Raw genomic sequence first — 18,455 nt, forward strand, 5'->3', positions numbered from 1 at the left:
GCTTTAAATTATTATGTTTATAGCTTACATATATTTTTGCGTCTGTTTAAAGGTAATGTACGCATGTTTTGTTCTAAAGATTGATATTGAAATTTCCCGCTCAGAATAATAACTTATATATCTTTAGTATTAGTTTCATTGGAAATTTTATCTAATGTGTTTGGTATCGCCACTGGAATATTATTACATGCTCGGGGTTTCTCATTCAACGAAAGCAATGGGCTGGATTCTTTGGGCGTAGATTGGGTACCTTTGGACCATACCTGAACTACAACGAATTTGGAGCCAAAATTTCTAAATGATGGATTGCATCCAAATTTTAGAAATCAACTTTTTCTGACAATTCATCACGGGATGAACTTAATCTGGGCAGACCCCCTTCAAAAACAAATCCACTATGGAATGGCCCTGGTTGTACTGTGAACCTGCTTACGAAATTGTGGAACAACGATAAATCAAAATTAAAATTTTAATTCAAATGCCTTTGTGTGAACAAAGCTTCCAGCAAATGGTTTCACAGAGATTTGACCAAATCGCTTTCATAATCACTAAGAACATTGTCATTAAAATGCTTAACGTATAAAGATTATATGCCTACAGAATTACAGAATTTATATGCCTACAAATTACGATAATTTTAGAGTCCGAAACGTTTCATGAGACAAGGCAATTTCGTTTCTTGCCCAAATGCTTAGCTATTTATACTGATATAGATTAGAAAACTGATGAAAGCTTAAAAAATTTGACATTGCGCAAATTTTAAACTGATAACATTAGAAATTTATTTTTAATTATTTTTCATGATGAAACGTCATATATATGCATGATTGATCTGACATTATTTTGTATAAATCAATTGCCTTATCTCTTGAAAATATTGCTTCAAATGCCCTCTATTACATGCAACGATATTCTTTTTAATTTCTTACTATTCTTCCCATACTATTTTACTTGTCTTCTACAGTCTTTTATTGATGGGCTAACTGCTAATTATTCATTCCGGCGTCAATCAACCGTTCAATAATTTCATCTTCACTCTATAGAAGCACATTAAATACTATAATTATTACGATTACAGAGTACTTCGTATCCGCGCAATCTGCGATTGAAGTTTCAAGTTATAGTAATCGGTTGAATAAAAGGCACATGTTGGGGGAGTATTTTTGTGATACGTCATCATCAATTATGATACGATTGGTGCTTAAATAAAATGTTGGACCGAAGAAAACATACCGACAACACTGATAAAAAGGGTTTATTTTTAATAGTTCATATGAACGCAAAAATATAGTGGGAATGTCAGCATCGTCCGTGCTCGTTTTTTTCCCATGTAATAAAACTAAAATTATTCAAAATGGCTAATCCATCTTAAAATTCTTAATACTCACGCAATTACAGGCTAAATTACTCCCAACAGCTCGCAGGGTTATAAGCACTCTCTTTAAAACACCCTGCATGTGCATGTAGATAACGTATTAACTATTAAATGGTGAAATATTTTTACTAACCTCTGTTTCTCGCCTTCTTCTTTCTTGGCTGAACAAGATTGTTAAAGAATTTCCGTAATTAGTCCAGAGTAGCCTAAGACTGATAAAGCGCTGTGGCTGGACATAAACTTATTTACGTTTCTTTTTTCAAATACTTCTTTAATTACTTTGTGCGGATGAAGGGCGATACCATTTCGCCATCAGCTGTTTTATCTGCTTTTCCTTTTGTAATAAGCAACTTTTTCTTTCAAAATTTATAGTAATTTTTTCAATTCCTAGCTTTGACGGCCAACATTTTTATTGGTAAATTAAGACTAAATGTTAATACTGGTACGTCACTAATGCGTTATAAAGGGTGTCTTTATAGGGTTTAATTCATTAACTTTCATAAAGGATACAATTCATCAACACCAGAAACTGCCCTGACCTAGACAAGTTGGTATAATCGAAAATTTTTTATCATGGTTAAATCATAACCAAGGAGAGTCTTCAAACAACTTAGCATCAACTGTGGTATAACGATAGTGTCTGTTTCTAGACACTTTACCTCTGGTAATCATTGTGTACAAGACATGAAAATTAGAGCCCTCTGTCTCATTTCCGGGTACTAACGATAGCCGTAAACGACAAGAAATGCGACTCATCCACAGTCTTGGCACTCTTCATCCCTCCGGAATAAATGAAAGACTCTGTTTCATTTAAGCTCATTCACGCGAGTAATATATTGACTTCTATTTCTTTGTTTACATCAAAGCTGGTTTTAATATATTTTCGTTGCTGATCAGGCTTCTCTCATTCTTAGCCCATGCACAATCATGCAGAAATGTCTTTGGCAGCGCAATTAAGTATTCCAATTTGTTTTAATTTTTTTTTTCTATTGGCCCATTTTTATCACGTGTTTTGCTCCCATACAAAACATATATTCTCCCATATCTATTTTCACACTAACTCTCCTGACGAAGGCCCTCAGGTAGAAACGTCGAGAAGTGTTTTATCTATTTTAGGCAGTTGTTATTCCACAGCTGATGCTACGTGGTTAAATTAGCTAAACTAAGGTAGCGCATTTAAACTGCGTTTTTATAAAGGCTAGCGCTGTTTTTCATCACATTCGTGTCACTTCAAAATTAGGCTCATGCGACTGTAACAGGCCTGAAAAACGAAGCATAAGATGACTTTGAAGTATTGAAATCAGTAGCTATCTAACATGATCCTAGCAGTGGTGCAGTCATTTCGACAATAGAATAGAATGTGCTTGTCTTCTTTCATAAAGATTTATGTGATAAAGATTCCGTGTTTTCTGTAAATATTCTTATTGAATGAGTGAAAACATTAATTATTGTTTGTTTTATATAACACCAAAAACCGTCAAAATATATATGTTGTCGAGTGATTTCGTAAACATCTCATCCTATATTATTCACGGATTAGTGATCAAATGCGTGTGAACGAGTGCATGATTGAATGTGGTGATTTTAATGCTGTCGCAGAAGTCACTGGCTTCGTTCAGTAAATTGACCTGCACACGCTGGTTTTACTTTTATCTTTAATTTACAACAATTTTTTCATACCAATTCTCTTACAACAATCTCAAAACGCTCTAAAACCAATCTCAAACAATCTAAAACAATCTAAAGCAATCTCCCTATACTACAGCTCTACACATTTACTTATAGTCCCGGTTCGGAAACCGTTCTGACGTACTTCGTTTTCCTCAAACCACTAACTTAGCACAACCAAAATACTTTGGGCATCGTGCCCGTTTCGACACATTTTGGCAAAAGCAACTAGTTAATGCATTTAGGATCGTTTCCTGTTATTTTTTGTTATTTTACATTCATCCTGTTTTTTCCATGCATTATATAGTAAATATATTTATCATTCACATAAACACACTGACAGTGACAACCACGCACATTTACTAAGATATACACACATACACACAATATACACACAATATTTCCGACAAATGCAACAGCGCAATGGAAAAATCTGTTTGCGTCGTGCAATGGAAACTGGCATTAAAAGTTATTTAAAGCTGATGAACATTTTTAAAACAACGCAACCGCAGTTTTAGGTTATTTCTGCACAGTACTGTACATATCATGAAGAAATAAATCATACCTTCCGTCTCTTTAATGTTGTGCCGAACGGCATCGTTAAAGTATGTCTATTGCCACCACCTTTAGTAGTGCCCATAGTGGGTGGTGGTGCTCACTATAAAGAAAAACCGACATCAACTATCTTAAAATTGAGTTTCTACTTTAAACAGATAACCTGGCAAGGGTTGGCAATGACCTCCGTTCAGTGAAATAACTCATGTTTCCAATTAGTGAGCGTCCTCGTTTAATTAAACAAAGACGAGATTTAACAAGTTGGTAGTCACGTATCACTACACTACACACAACAATTTTTAGACTTCAAATGTACCTTATATACCTATACGTTACAACGCCAAACGCTATTCATTAAAGTGCATGGTCGTCTTGAAAGTTTTATTATCAAATTTGAATGTGTATGCGCGGAATGTTTGAAAACCATATTAATTAACTACTGTCGCTATTTAGTGAAATTTAGCCAGTTTGAGAAACTCGGCTTGAAAATGTACTATCTAGCCGTTACAGAGTTTGAAAGCTATATCTAAATAAGCGAAAATTTGGAACATTCCACCTCGTAGCCGATATCGTCTTGCCACAACCTTTCTACATTCTGCACTGAATAACCTTCTGAGAAAACATGATGTCTCACTTACGGCTTGTGTAATTGTAGAAGTTAGGTAGGTAAAGAACATCAAAAGTAAAACTGTCTTCACGCAAACCGACACCATATTCTCTGGTAATTTGGTTCCAAAATCACCGCTTGTGCAACGTATAGTCACTATATAGTGTACTAATGTTGAACAATGAACTCTTGAAATATATATATATCGTATAAGCAACAGCCTACGTCATCAGTCATCACATGGCGAGACAGCAGCCAAGCACAACAGATTACGTGTATGAACTATGAAAATACAGTATTGAGGATTGAAAAATTGTGTCAAAGAAGTTCAATAGGTCAATAAATAATCTCCAACACAGCAGGAAAAACTTGCGTCAATCCTGCCTATAATTAGCAATAAAGTCTCAAAATCTCAAAAAAAGAAGTGACTTCATTGCGCTTCGGTTCTTCTCAGTTCTCATAACAATGCAAAGCCCGGAAAGTTGAATATTGCCTAATTTTGCATGTTTTGGCTAATATTCGGTTAAAATCTTGGTGAAAAATCATACTAAAATCATAAAAATCATACTAAAATCATAGTTAAAACCAGTAATGCACGAGATATACATATACAGTTTAAAGAAGTTTAAAATTTAAAAAAGTTAAAATGTAAATACTTTGTTCACGACTTGACATAATCTTTAACTGCTGTTGTTTCACAACAAAGTTGAATTTCGTTTTAAACCAGTCGGCATATTTGTTTACATTTTTCAGGCTACGTCAATCAGAAAGCCCAAATTTTTAATCCCCGAGCCGGCGGCGCGAAGCGCCGTGCGAGGGTACTAATTCCGCCCGGAGATTAGGAATTACACCCGGGACCCGGGAGAACATAGCAGAATCCAAAGTTGCCCAAATGTCATGGACGTTCAATGGTCATGGTACTTGTGCGCATGCGCGAAATGCGAACGAGTGTAGACTGGTAATCAGCAATTTCTTGATTGGCTAAGACGAAACGTTTGTGTTTCAGTGAAAACGTCAGCAATTTAACTGTCATTTTGCAAATATTTTTTAAAAAAATGTTTCGAAAACAAAATATGAAATGTGGAATCAAATAACAGATAAAACACTGGAAAGAGTTTAAAATATTATCAGAACGGGAGGAATTAGCGGTGAAAAGGAACAACTCGATTATTTCCTTGAAATGGTAGGAGTCTATTTTGTTTATTTCGAGGTTTATTCGTGTTTGCTGTACGAATACATTTTATGAACTTGGTACAGTATGTCGTTTTGCTCGGTTTTGCGAAGACGTGACCGACTATTTAAGGCTTTACATCATCGTTTTAACTTCCAAAAGAGTCCTTAAAAGTGTAATTCGGTGTTTTAATATAACAAATATCACTTTAAAGGTTTATATATAGTCGACTGCAATCACTGCATGAATTTAACAATCGAAAAACAACATTCGACGTTCACTGCTTGGTTATTTATATTATTTGGGCTGTTTTGATGTTTTGAAGGTTTAGCTATAATGAAGTATTAACTCTCACTTAAACTGTGAAAGTCTATAACTTAATGCAACGGAAAGCAGCAGGAAAACGGGTGATTTCACTTCACTTTACGACTGTGCTTGTTTCCGAAATATTTGAAACATCAGCTATCGGCTTTACATTTAGGACATTTCATAATATTGAAGGTTAGGTCTTGCTAGCTCGGGAAATATTTTCCTTCGTTTGAAATGGCGAGGGGTTGCTGCATGCATGTATTTCTAGTACTTCATGTAAAATGGTAAATAATGGACCCTTTTAACAGGAGTAGCCAAAATTTATTTTTGTTTTTTAAAATTTAGTTTTGAAAAAAAATGTAAACAAACTTGACGGTTAGTCTAAAACGAAATGGTTGAAATCTTTCTGCCACTGAAAAAAATAAATGAAAATGTAACTTTTGAAAACTTATTTTTACGACCCTGGTAGGTTGAGATTCGAATTTATAGGGGGAAGAAAGCAGGGGAGAAACGGAGGCTGCCCTGTGACCTTTGAAATTATTATATAGCAATATTTTCTATTCAACATTAATTTTATCTTAATCCTAATATAAAGCTTTCTTATAATTACTATTCTTTGGAGGATGGATTTTCTAGAGATCACTACACATTCCGTGTATGTTTGTGGGGTTGAAGTCTTGATTAACTTCAACTTCAAACCCAAAGTCTTTAGGGCCCCTTCAAGAATTAAAGATTTAAAAAACCCAATTAAATCCGAATATAAATTTTTTTCGAAACAATGAGACAAAACCACCTTACGAATCCTTTGGTATGGCCCTGGTTGTACTGTGGCAACTGTGACCCTCTTCACGAAGTCAGGAGACAATGATTACTGCGAATCATATCTTTGTGTGAACAAAACCTTCCAGCAAATGGTTGCACAAAGATTTCACCAAATGCTGTCATAATCACCAAGAACACATCTTATTAAAATGCTTAACATATCAGAATAATTACGACATTCTTACATCTTACATCACGATCTTACATCACGATCTAATTTTTGTAAATCAATTGCATTATCTCTCGAAAATTTTAGGAATTATAATTCGGTAATCATATACTCTTTTAGTCTTTTACGATTTTCTTTAGAATTATTTTATTTCTACAGTCTCTTATTGAGGTGGCTTATTTTTCTTTATTGCAACGAACCGTTCAATAATTTCATCTTGAGTCTAGACAAGGACATAGATAGTATAATTATTTCCGAGTATTATCGTCTGGGCGATAGGACACTGATTACCCCCCACTTCCCCAATTTAGAATTAAACCATGCACTAATGCCGTTGTGTGACGAAAACAAAATGAATCTAGAATTTGTAAAGGGACGTTATGTCTGCATGCTGGGGACGTGATTACACTGAGATACTACAGTAAATCTGATTGGTTATTGTTGTGCAGAGCTTCAATCTTATTGGCTTACAAATGATGTGATTAATGCTCAAATATAGTCCGATTTGGGAATTAATCACACTATTTTTAACCAATCAGATTGAAAGAAACACCATTGATTTCAAAATGAATAATTTTTTAATACGTGCGATAATTGCATGGGAGTGTACAGTACATTCATACATTCGGCTGTGCCCAAGGAATTCTTTTAAAAATGCAATTGCCTAAAGAAGTAAGGCTTAGGGCGGAACACATATATGAAAATCACATTTGCTACTCAATTTTGGGGGCAAATTAGTTTTAATCCTGCTAGTAAAAAGAACAAACCAACATAGAATGTTTGATTCTTAATGAACTGCGCAGTGGCGTACGGGAAACCATAATGTTCATGTTGTGCAATATTAATTTCTTTTCAAATCCATTGTCTTACAAGTATGTTGACATGAATAATTATATGAATATGTGCCCCCTCCCCCCAACAATTATCGTCTCCCGTACGCCACTTGAACTGTGGCTTGTCGTATCCCCGCTGATTTCAGAAGATTTTTAAAGTTTTAAGGATGCTGGTAGCGGTTCGAATAATAGTGGTTCATGCCACCCATGACCATGCAGGAGAGCGGGCTATATTTTATGATCGGTCATCATTGCACCAACTACTAAATTGCTTGGGAGCGAGGTATCTCGAGGATGTTCAGCTACTCGATGACCATGATAACAGGGTTTTAAATAACATTTAATCCGCAAGTTTGAGAATATGCGAGTTTCACGTGTACCAATCGTCCTTTCTCATTTTCCCTCCACACGATACGATAAATGTTCAGAAAAGCTGACCAATCTCATGCAATGCTCACACAATCAGCCTAATTTACTTGCAACATATAAGTAAACATATATGTCGAGGAAACATATGTCTACTCACCCCTATGTCTCCTTTTCTTTCAAACTGTAGTTCTCAGTGACTCGACAAAATTGTCAAAGATTTTTTAGAAGTTTACAATTTTAGGGACAGGTAGCCATATTATTGATTTATGACACAAACCCAGCTCCCCCGCGCCCTCTTTTCAACGTTGTATCCCAAATAGATGGACATTTTTTTCGCAAACATGTTTGGATTTAAAAACCAACATTGACTGGAGGGAGAGAGGTGGGGGGGGGGGAGATATATGACAATCATGAATCATCATGTATATAGTAGATTTTAGTTAAAAATAGTAAGTGTTCCTTATTTAAAATATTTAAAAATCAAATCATATTTATGCTTTGCTTTTTAGCGCATATATAGATCAGTAACACATTCATATAGACATGCAGATTCTAAGTTTTAGGGATTTGCTGAGAATACTTAAGGGGATTATAACACTATTTTTTGTTAAAACGGCATTGAACTAAAAACAAAATTTTACCATAGGCAGCCCGATGGCGAATGGTGTTATTTGAAATAAAAGTGCACTAAAACATTAAAAATTAAAACAAAGCTATCCGTATTTTGATTAAATTGAACATGTATCATTTTTTTCATTATAACTAAAATCCTGAATCCTGTATAATACGCAACGGGCGACTCGCGTGCTCGCTGACAGTGTTCAGGCAATGTATACTATATAATGCCTACATTGCCTGAACACTGTCAAGCACGCGAGTCACCCGTTGCGTAATACATAGGATGTCAGGATTTTAGTTAGCATGAATAAATGATACATGTTCAATTTAATCAAAATACAGATAGCTTTGTTCTAATTTTCAATGTCTTAGTGCAATTTTATTTCAAATAAAACCATTCGCTATTGGGCTGCCTATGATTTTAGTAGTGCAATTATAACATGCGAGCGCTTTGGTTTTGCGATGAGTGGGTAAAAGCCTTCAGTCACTAAGAATCACGGACGCAAGATAGTATTAGGTGACGTCTGAACAACTGTTTATTATACGATGAAAACAACACCGTGATTTTCTGGAAGCTGTGCAGACATGATAATTCGAAGGCTACTCATGCATGCTGATGCAAAAAAACACCTATTTAATTGACAAGTGTTTTGTGTGTACGAATCTTCCAGTAAATGGTACGTACAAAAACGCTACCAAATTTCCGTTATAATCACAGCATGCGCATGCTGTGATGGTGAATCATCTTTAAAATTTGGACTCTGAACAACCTAGATGAACATGCAATCCAGATTTTGTATACAGATAGAAAAGTCGTATCTATAGACCGCTGGAATTGGAGGAACCGAATGGAAACGATATTGAAATGCCGAAACTTTTCCTGACTAGTTTGTATGCATTTCATTTAGGACAGATTATCTCAACTGTTTTAGGGTAAAATGACCATGGCGGTCAACATGGCATATGTGCCAAAATGTGAATCCGGGACGAAAGTCCTGAAAATGACCACACCCAGAAACGGCATAGTCGACATAGCTCTAAATCCTGAATTACCAAAGCTACAGTCTTTCTGAATTTATATGGTTCAGAATGGGTGGTCACTGGAGAGTGAAATTAGCCTAAGTTTCATATTTTACAAGAAAATGAATGTTTACTATTCTAGGTAAACTGCTAATTATGCATAAAATTACAGATTCACCTGGCAAAGTCTAATTTTCCCTATTTTCTAAAATTTTTGCCATATGATGAAAAAACATGCTTATTTTAATATATTTATTATAAATTTCCTAGGAAATAACAATGTTTTGTTGGGATACGACATATTTCATTTCACTTACCCTCCGCCATAACACGATTTCAGCCGTATTTTGAAAATTTGATCGCCGTTTTTCGCCCTCCGTCGCAAGCACCATCAAAATACTGTACTTTAGCACGATTCTAGTGGACTAAAGAATTATTCAACCAATTTTCGATGGGTTTTGAAGTAGTGCCATGTAATATTTTTTCATTTTTGTGTCCCCTGACACAAAAATGGGGGTGGGATATTCTCACGAATACATTTCTGGTTTATTTTTTTAGCTTTGTGAAAGCAAGAACATGAAATTTAAACGCGGAGACTTGTTAATTTTTTGATGAGAAATTTTAACAGCAAAAACGGACAAATTTTACTCGGGTTGTTGACTGATTGTGGTTGTGAACAAATGTATGCTTGAATTTGCGTCCCCCCGGAATGCTGTCCACGAGGGCTCGTCGCGGAGTTTGTGCGAGACTTTCAAATTATTTTGAATCTTTCGAACTTAAATTTCATTCTCGATAAACGAGGGGTGGTTTTTTACTTTCAAGTGGCACAAATGCTTTTAAATTTTGGATAGCTGCTATTATACTGTCAATTATTTATCGATGCTGTGAAAATAATACAGCTGGGGATCAAGAACTGACATTTATCGTGCAGAAAGGCGACGAGACATGACAATGGCGACATAATTGATGAAATGTCAGGGGACACAAAAATGAAAAAATATTACATGGCACTACTTCAAAACCCATCAAAAATTGGTTGAATAATTCTTTAGTCCACTAGAATCGTGCTAAGGTACAGTATTTAGATGGTGCTTGCGACGGACGGCGAAAAACGGCGATCAAATTTGCAAAATATGGCTGAAATCGTGTTATCACGGAGGGTAAGTGAAATGAAATATGTCGTATCCCAACAAAACATTGTTATTTCCTAGGAAATTTATAATAAATACATTAAAATAAGCATGTTTTTTCATCATATGGCAAACATTTTTAGAAAATAGGGAAAATTAGACTTTGCCAGGTGAATCTGTAATTTTATGCATAATTAGCAGTTTACCTAGAATAGTAAACATTCATTTTCTTGTAAAATATGAAACTTAGGCTAATTTCACTCTCCAGTGACCACCCCTAAAAGCAACCATTCTGAACCATATAAACAATTCAGAAAGACTGTAGCTTTGGTAATTCAGGATTTAGAGCTATGTCGACTATGCCGTTTCTGGGTGTGGTCATTTTGAGGACTTTCGTCCCGGATTCACATTTTGGCACATATGCCATGTTGACCGCCATGGTCATTTTACCCTAAAACAGTTGAGATAATCTGTCCTAAATGAAATGCATACAAACTCCTTTACAGGTCCTAGACTAGACAAGAAAAACAAATTTTTCATCATCGCATCATGCGGTAAACCTTTGAGTGACGCGAACCCCTTCCGAAGCACCCTGGTCGAACCGTGATTCTCTTTTTCATGCAAAATCGGAAACAATTACTGCAAATCAAATTCATTTTAATTTAAATGCCTTTGTGTGAACAAAGCTTCCAGCAAATGGTTTCACAAAGATTTGACCAAATTGCTGTCATTATCACTAAGAACACTGTCATTAAAATGGTAAAACGAAATTCTCTAAAAATTGAAATTATTTCTATAGCGGATTTGAAACATTTCAAGAGAAAAGGCAATCTCGTTTCTTGTTTAGAAAAATTGCTTAGCTACTGACTCTTTGATAAGACTGAAAAGATTAATGCTGGTCGGGTAACTATATAGAAGGTTAGTATGAATATTCAGACAACATTGAACGGTTGAACAGTCATTTGGTGAGACGAAACCGGATCGAAGCAAGCACGATCAAATATTTTAAATCAATTGCCTTACCACCCGAAAATATTGCAAATTATACTTTGGTAATCATATACACTTAATCTGTTAATCATCCTTTTTTTTTAAATTATTGCACTTGTCTTCAACAGTGTCTGCCAAGGTTCCTCCTAATTCTTCATTGCCAGCAATCGGTCAATAATTTCATCTTCACTCTAGAAGGAATAAATACACACATCAATAATACATTATTACCTATGGAAATATGCTACACTCATACTGTTTCCGCACTACATCAATACAGTATAAAAATGACAATTATAGTATGGATATTGGGGAGGTTTAGCACGAGGACGTGAACGTCAAAGATGACGTGACAACGTCAAAGACGACGAGAATAAATGGCGTGGCATGTCCGTATATAGACGCATCACGCCATTTATTGTCCATTCTCACGTCGTCTTCGACGTTCACGTCCTCACGCTAAATCTCCCTTTCATCAACTTCCGGATATGGCATTTCCAACTAGCATACATAATGGAGATTTTGAAAAGAATTTCCAGTGAATTGAACCCGCATGTGGTACTGCTGTGAGAGTCTCGATCAATCTTCTCACCATACCCCCCTGTATATATTCACGTCCAGCGTTATTATTATCTTTTGAAATTTATTGTCTTTACTGTCTGGTAATGGGCTAATATGAATATATATGAATATATATGAATTTTACCCCTACACTACCTACAAATTTTACCCCCCCCCCCCACCCACTTAACGATCCCATGCACCAAAATGAAGGAGAAATGATTATCACAAATTCGGCAACTGTGATGTGAAAACGTATTAGAAAATAATCTAAACTTAGTAAAGAATCTCAACGATATTCATAAGATCGATGCAAAGACATGCAGTCTGACCGGTATATGAATGGTACTGAACGGTACTCACCCTTATGTCTCTCTTTCTTTCAACCTTCAGTTCTACACCGGCCTAGATAAATATAATCAACAAAAAAGCATGTTCATGGATAAAAACCTCGCAACGAGCTTACGAGTTAGTAATAAAGAGAAAAGAGACTTAATTAGCCTAATAAACAACAACCTCTTGATAAACAAGTCGAGTCTTGAGGGTTTTGGTTTCCTATTACCTTGGGTGACCAGTTGGGCAAATAATTGGGGATATTGGCTTGTAATCTCTTAAATTGCGTAAATTATTGACGTCCGTTTAAAATAATTTCCGTGAGTCGCGCGACAGAAAAATTTCGACCGCTGAATCTTAATCTTAGAACAGCAGGAATTTAACAATGTCACAGAAAAGTTGAGAAAAGGTAGTCCAATCGCTTTAAATCGATGCTACATGTCAAAGCAAATAGTTGAAGTCAAAGCAATTGAAATAGAACATACTCACTTTCAATTGTGCTCCGCAAAAGGCAGCGGGGGCACCTTTAGTAGGTGGTGGTCAAGTCTATATATTAAAGAAAAATCAACATTGACTATCGTGTTGTTAAATTTCCATTAGAAACTATCAAAGATTGCCTTTCTTATTTCTATTATACATATAAACAGCCCATTTTATAATATATTTAAATCAAAGCCGAAATATTTTAGCTGTTACCATCTAGAAAAATCGAGTTAAACCAGTCGTCTATGAATGTGAATGCATGTGCGCTGTTTGTGACTTTGCGTAATTTTTGAAAATCATGATTACTATCGTAGCTATTTGGTAAAATTTAGCCAGCTTGCGAAACGGGCATAAAAATGTACTATCTAGCCGATATACTGAGTTAGGACTTGGGATATAACTCAGTGGAAGTTTAGAATATATCAACGCGTACCCAACGCCGGCAACGCGATATCGTCTCGCTGTGCAAACATGACCTTTCTACATTCAGCAAATAACCTTCAATAAGAAAACATGATACAAGTGTCACTTACTTGAGCATCTGTAGAAGTTAAGTAGGTGAAGAACATCAATAGTAAAACTGTCTTCAGGCAAAACGACGCCATAGTTTGTATTTTTGATATTTGGTTTGGTTGTGCAACGTATAGTGTACTAATGTTGAATGGTGATCTCTTGAAATATATATCGTAATAATAATGCCTTGCAAACAACAGCTTACGTCATCACATGATGAGTAAGCAAAACAGATTATATAATATGAGCATACAGTATTTGCATCATTTAATTATAAAAGGACAAAATCGCTTACATATAAAATAAATGACTGTGGAATTATGTGAAAAATACTGAATTAGGAATTTCAGTTAATGGGCACATTTGTGTTTGTATACGAAATTTTACAGCATTATGTTTCACTGCGTATGTCATTTAAATGAAGTTCTCGCAAAGTCTTCTCTAATTTTTATCAAGCGTAAACAAATGACCACATCTGAGGACAGAATAGGAACTGTTCACCCAGGCGATGACGTAAACTGGAATAAAGTTTGACATTCTGATGGGAAATAAACGGCCGCAACATCCTGAATCCTGCATAAATTGCGTGAAAGAAGTTCAAAAGGTCAGTGTATAACGTGCAACACCGCAGACAACTTCAGCATATGCGTCAACACTGCCTGTAAGCCTGTATTTGTAGCTTTGAAACATCAAAGATGTTCGGACGCTTCCTACGGCTCAAAATGTCGGGGAAAGAGTGGCTTTTGTGCGTGTAGCGCCGTAGCGGCGTAGCATTTCGAGGGTTTTCTCAACTTCTTTGGTTTGTACTTTTATTATGAGAATTTTCCAAAAATATTCTAATAAACTCACCCTTGCTAAAGAAAAATCAATTAAATTAATTAACCTAGTTCCCCCTGTTTCAGTGCTCTAAGTATAATTGGCTTTCAATTAATGACTATAGCTAACATATTTTCGCGTCTGTTTAAAGATAACGTGTGCATGTTTTGTTTCAAAGATTGATACTGAAATTTCACGCCAGATTTTTATAATTTGCGTTCAGAGTAATATCTTATATATCTTTAGTATAAAATTCATTAGAAATTCTATGTAATGTGTTTACTGATATCGCAACTGGAATATTATTACATGCTTAGGATTTCTCATGCCAAGAAAGCAATGAACTTTTTTACCCAAGGTATGGCAGATTCTTTGGGCGTATGTATGGTACCTTTGAGCCATATCCCAAGAAGCACGGTTGTGTTTTGAAATCAACTATTTCTAACAATGCATCATGGGATGAACTTAATTGGGGGAGACCGCTCTTCAAAAACAAATCCACTATGAAATGGCCCTGGTTGTACTGTGGACCTGCTTACGAAATTGTGCAACAACGATGAAATCAAAATCAGTTAAAATTTTAATTCAAATGCCTTTAGTGTGAACAAAGCTTCCAGCAAATGGTTTCACATAGATTTGACCAAATCGCTGTCATAATCACTAAGAACATTGTTATTAAAATGCTTAACGTATAAAGATTATATGCCCACAGAATTTATATGCCTACAGAATTACGATAATTCTAGAGTCGGAAACGTTTCATGAGACAAGGCAATTTCGTTTCTTGCCCAGAAAAATGCTTCGTAATTTATAGTGATATAGAGTAGAAAACTGATGAAAGCTTGCGGGAAAAATTTGACATTGCGGAAATTTCGAGATGTGTATGATAACATTAGAAATTTATTTTTGATTATTTTTCATCATAAATTTGATGAAACGTCATATATATATATGCATGATTGATCTGACTTTATTTTGTATAAATCAATTGCCTTATCTTTTGAAAATATTGTTTCACTGAAATACCCTCTATTACATGCAACGATATTCTTTCTAATTTCTTTCTATTCTTCCCATATTATTTTACTTTTCTTCTACAGTCTTTTATCCACGTGCTAACTGTTAATTATTCATTCCAGCGTCAACCAACCGTTCAATAATTTCATCTTCACTCTACAGAAGCACATTAAATACTATAATTATTACGGTTTACGGAGTACTTCGGATCCGCGCAGTCTGCGATAGAAGTTTCAAGTTATAGTAATCGGTTGAATAAAAGGCACATGTTGGGGGAGTACTTTTGCGATACGTCATCATCAATTATGATACGATTGGTGCTTAAATAAAATGTTGGACCGAAGAAAACATACTGACGACACTGATAAAAAGGGTTTATTTTTAATAGTTCATATAAACGCAAATATATATAGTGGGAATGTCTCCATCATCCGTGCCCGTTTTTTTCCCATGTAATAAAACTAAAATTGTTCAAAATGGCAAATCCATCTAAAAATTCTCAATACTGGCGCAATTACAGGCTAAATTACTCCCAACAGCTCGCAGGGTTATAAGCACTCTCTTTAAAACACCCTGTGCGTGTATAGATAACGTATTAAATGGTAAAATATTTCTACTAACCTCTGTTTCTCGCCTTCTTCTTTCTTGGCTGAACAAGGTTGTTAAAGATTTTCCGTAATTAGTCCAGAGTAGCCTAAGACTGATAAATGCTGTGGCCGGACATAAACATATTTACGTTTATTTTTTCAAATACTTCTTTAATTACTTGTTGCGATAAAAAATACCATTTAGACATCAGGTGGTTTATCTGCTTTTCCTTTTGTAATAAGTAACTTTTTCTTTCAAAATTTATATTAATTTTTTCAATTCCTGGTAATTAAACTGAGAATAAATGATAATACCGGTACGTCACTAATACGTCATATTATAGGACGTCTTTATATAGGGTTTAATTCATTGACTTTCATAAAGGATACAATCCGTCAACACCAGAAACTGCTCTGACCTAGACAAGTGGGTATAATAAAATTTTTTTATCATGGTTAAATTAGCTAAACTAAGGTAGCGCATTTAAACTGCATTTTTCTAAAGGCCAGCGCTGTTTTCCATCACATTCGTGTCACTTTAAAATTCGGCTCATGCGACTGTGACAGGCCTAAAAAACGAAGCATGAGATGACTTTGAGGTATTGAAATCAGTATATGTAACATGATCCTGGCAGTGGTACAGTCATTTCGACAATATAGAATGTGTTAATACACATGCGTTAATATTGCATGCTTTAGACGAGACGTCAGATGCACAAATTGTAAATGATTTTTCATTTCAAATCATTTTATTGGCAATTCTTTGCTTCGCATTTACGTGCGCGTCAAAATAACATCAATTAAACATGCATATGCACGTATAGGCACATCTGAAACATCTGTGTATCAGAAATTTTAAAGTATTATGTTTCATTGCGAATGGAACATTCTATAGTCTTTCTTAGGAGGTAAATATTTTTGCAAATATTCTTATTGCATGAGTGAAAACATTACTGATTATTTGTTTCATATAACACCAAAAAACTTCAAAATATATATGTTATTCAGTGATTTCGTAAACATCTCATCCTATATTATTCACGGATTAGTGATCAAATGCGTATGAACGAGTGCATGATTGAATGTGGTGATTTTAATGCAACAGCGCGATGGAAAAACTATTTGCGTCGTGCAATGGAAACTGCCATTAAAAGTTATTTAAAGCTGATGAACATTTTCAAAACAACGCGACCGCAGTGTTAGGTTATTTCTGCACAGTACTGTACATATATGAGAAAATAGTTCATACCTGCGGTTTCTTTAATCTTGCGAGTCACGCATTTTGTCCTCACTATAAAGAAAAATCGACATCAACTATCGTACGGTAAAGTTTCTATTTTAAACAGATAACCTGGCTAACGTTGGCAATGACCTCCGTTCAGTGAAATAATTCATGTTTCTAAGTGAGCGTCCCCGTTTTAACATAGACGAGATTTAACAAGGCAGTCACGTATCATTTGACTACACACAACAATTTTTAGACTTCATAAATGTACCTTATATACCTATACGTTACAACGCGAAACGCTATTTATTAAAGTGCATGGTCGTCTTGAAAATCCTATTATCAAATTTGAATGTGCATGCGCGGAATGTTTGAAAACCATTTTAATTAACTACTGTCGCTATTTAGCTAGTGAAATTTAGCCAGTTTGAGAAACTCGGCTTGAAAATGTACTATCGATCCTTTACAGAGTTTGAAAGCTATATCTAAACAAGCGAAAATTTGGAACATTCCACGTCGTGGCCGACATCGTCTTGCCACGACGTTTCTAGATTCTGCAAAATCTTCTGAGAAAACATGATGTGTCACTTACGCTTAGTGCATTTGTAGAAGTTAAGTAGGTAAAGAACATCAAAAGTAAAACTGTCTTCACGCAAAACGACACCATATTCTGGTAATTTGTTCCAAAATCACAGCTTGTGCAACGTATAGTCACTATAGTGTACTAATGTTGAACAATGATCTCTTGAAATATATATCGTATAAGCAACAGCCTACGTCATCAGTCATCACATGGCGAGACAGCAGCCAAGCACAACAGATTACGTGTATGAAAATACAGTATTGAGGTATTTTTTTTTGAAAAACAGCTAGCATATATCAGGAGGATAGTGTACGTTAGTATCATGTTACTTAATGTGATCGTTTACGTATGAAACAAAATAATGTGGAATTATTTAAAAAATGTACTGTGTTTATGTAAAGATTCGCTCACAAAATCTTTTATTAGTTTCTTTCAGGCATAAGCAAAAGCACTTCTCTGAGGACAAAAGGAAACCATAAGCTAAAGTAAAACTAATTTTGACACTGTGGTAGGGGAATAAACAGCCGCGCAAGATGCCTAAACTTGCAAAAATTGCGTCAAAAAAGTTCAATAGGTCAATGAATAATGTCCAACACCGCAGGAAAAACCATAGGTTACCCGAAAATGTGTTTTTTCGTGGCATTAATCCACAATTAGCATTTTGATCCGTTATAAATTGCATTACATGAAGTAGCGCACGC

At 35.2% G+C, this 18,455-nt stretch overlaps 3 long non-coding RNA genes across 3 annotated transcripts; all 3 read right to left on the minus strand.

Moving 5' to 3' along the window:
• Nucleotides 1–802: 802 nt before the first annotated feature.
• LOC114541958 lies at nucleotides 803–4,418 on the minus strand. The gene is made up of 5 exons (XR_003689430.1): nucleotides 4,237–4,418; nucleotides 3,609–3,701; nucleotides 1,886–1,914; nucleotides 1,509–1,536; nucleotides 803–1,037 (listed from the first exon to the last, which is right to left on the minus strand). It is a non-coding gene; the product is annotated as an uncharacterized LOC114541958 (long non-coding RNA).
• Nucleotides 4,419–11,337: 6,919 nt separating this feature from the next.
• On the minus strand, nucleotides 11,338–13,680 carry LOC114542157. The gene is made up of 4 exons (XR_003689502.1): nucleotides 13,547–13,680; nucleotides 13,020–13,076; nucleotides 12,561–12,602; nucleotides 11,338–11,827 (listed from the first exon to the last, which is right to left on the minus strand). It is a non-coding gene; the product is annotated as an uncharacterized LOC114542157 (long non-coding RNA).
• Nucleotides 13,681–15,273: 1,593 nt separating this feature from the next.
• On the minus strand, nucleotides 15,274–17,944 carry LOC114541728. The gene is made up of 5 exons (XR_003689333.1): nucleotides 17,764–17,944; nucleotides 17,196–17,237; nucleotides 16,337–16,365; nucleotides 15,981–16,008; nucleotides 15,274–15,515 (listed from the first exon to the last, which is right to left on the minus strand). It is a non-coding gene; the product is annotated as an uncharacterized LOC114541728 (long non-coding RNA).
• Between the last annotated feature and the right edge of the window lie 511 nt (nucleotides 17,945–18,455).

The sequence above is a fragment of the Dendronephthya gigantea genome, unplaced genomic scaffold (assembly GCF_004324835.1).
Source record: "Dendronephthya gigantea isolate DGI-Jeju-01 unplaced genomic scaffold, DenGig_1.0 000003F, whole genome shotgun sequence".
NCBI classification, from domain to species: Eukaryota; Metazoa; Cnidaria; class Anthozoa; order Malacalcyonacea; family Nephtheidae; genus Dendronephthya; species Dendronephthya gigantea.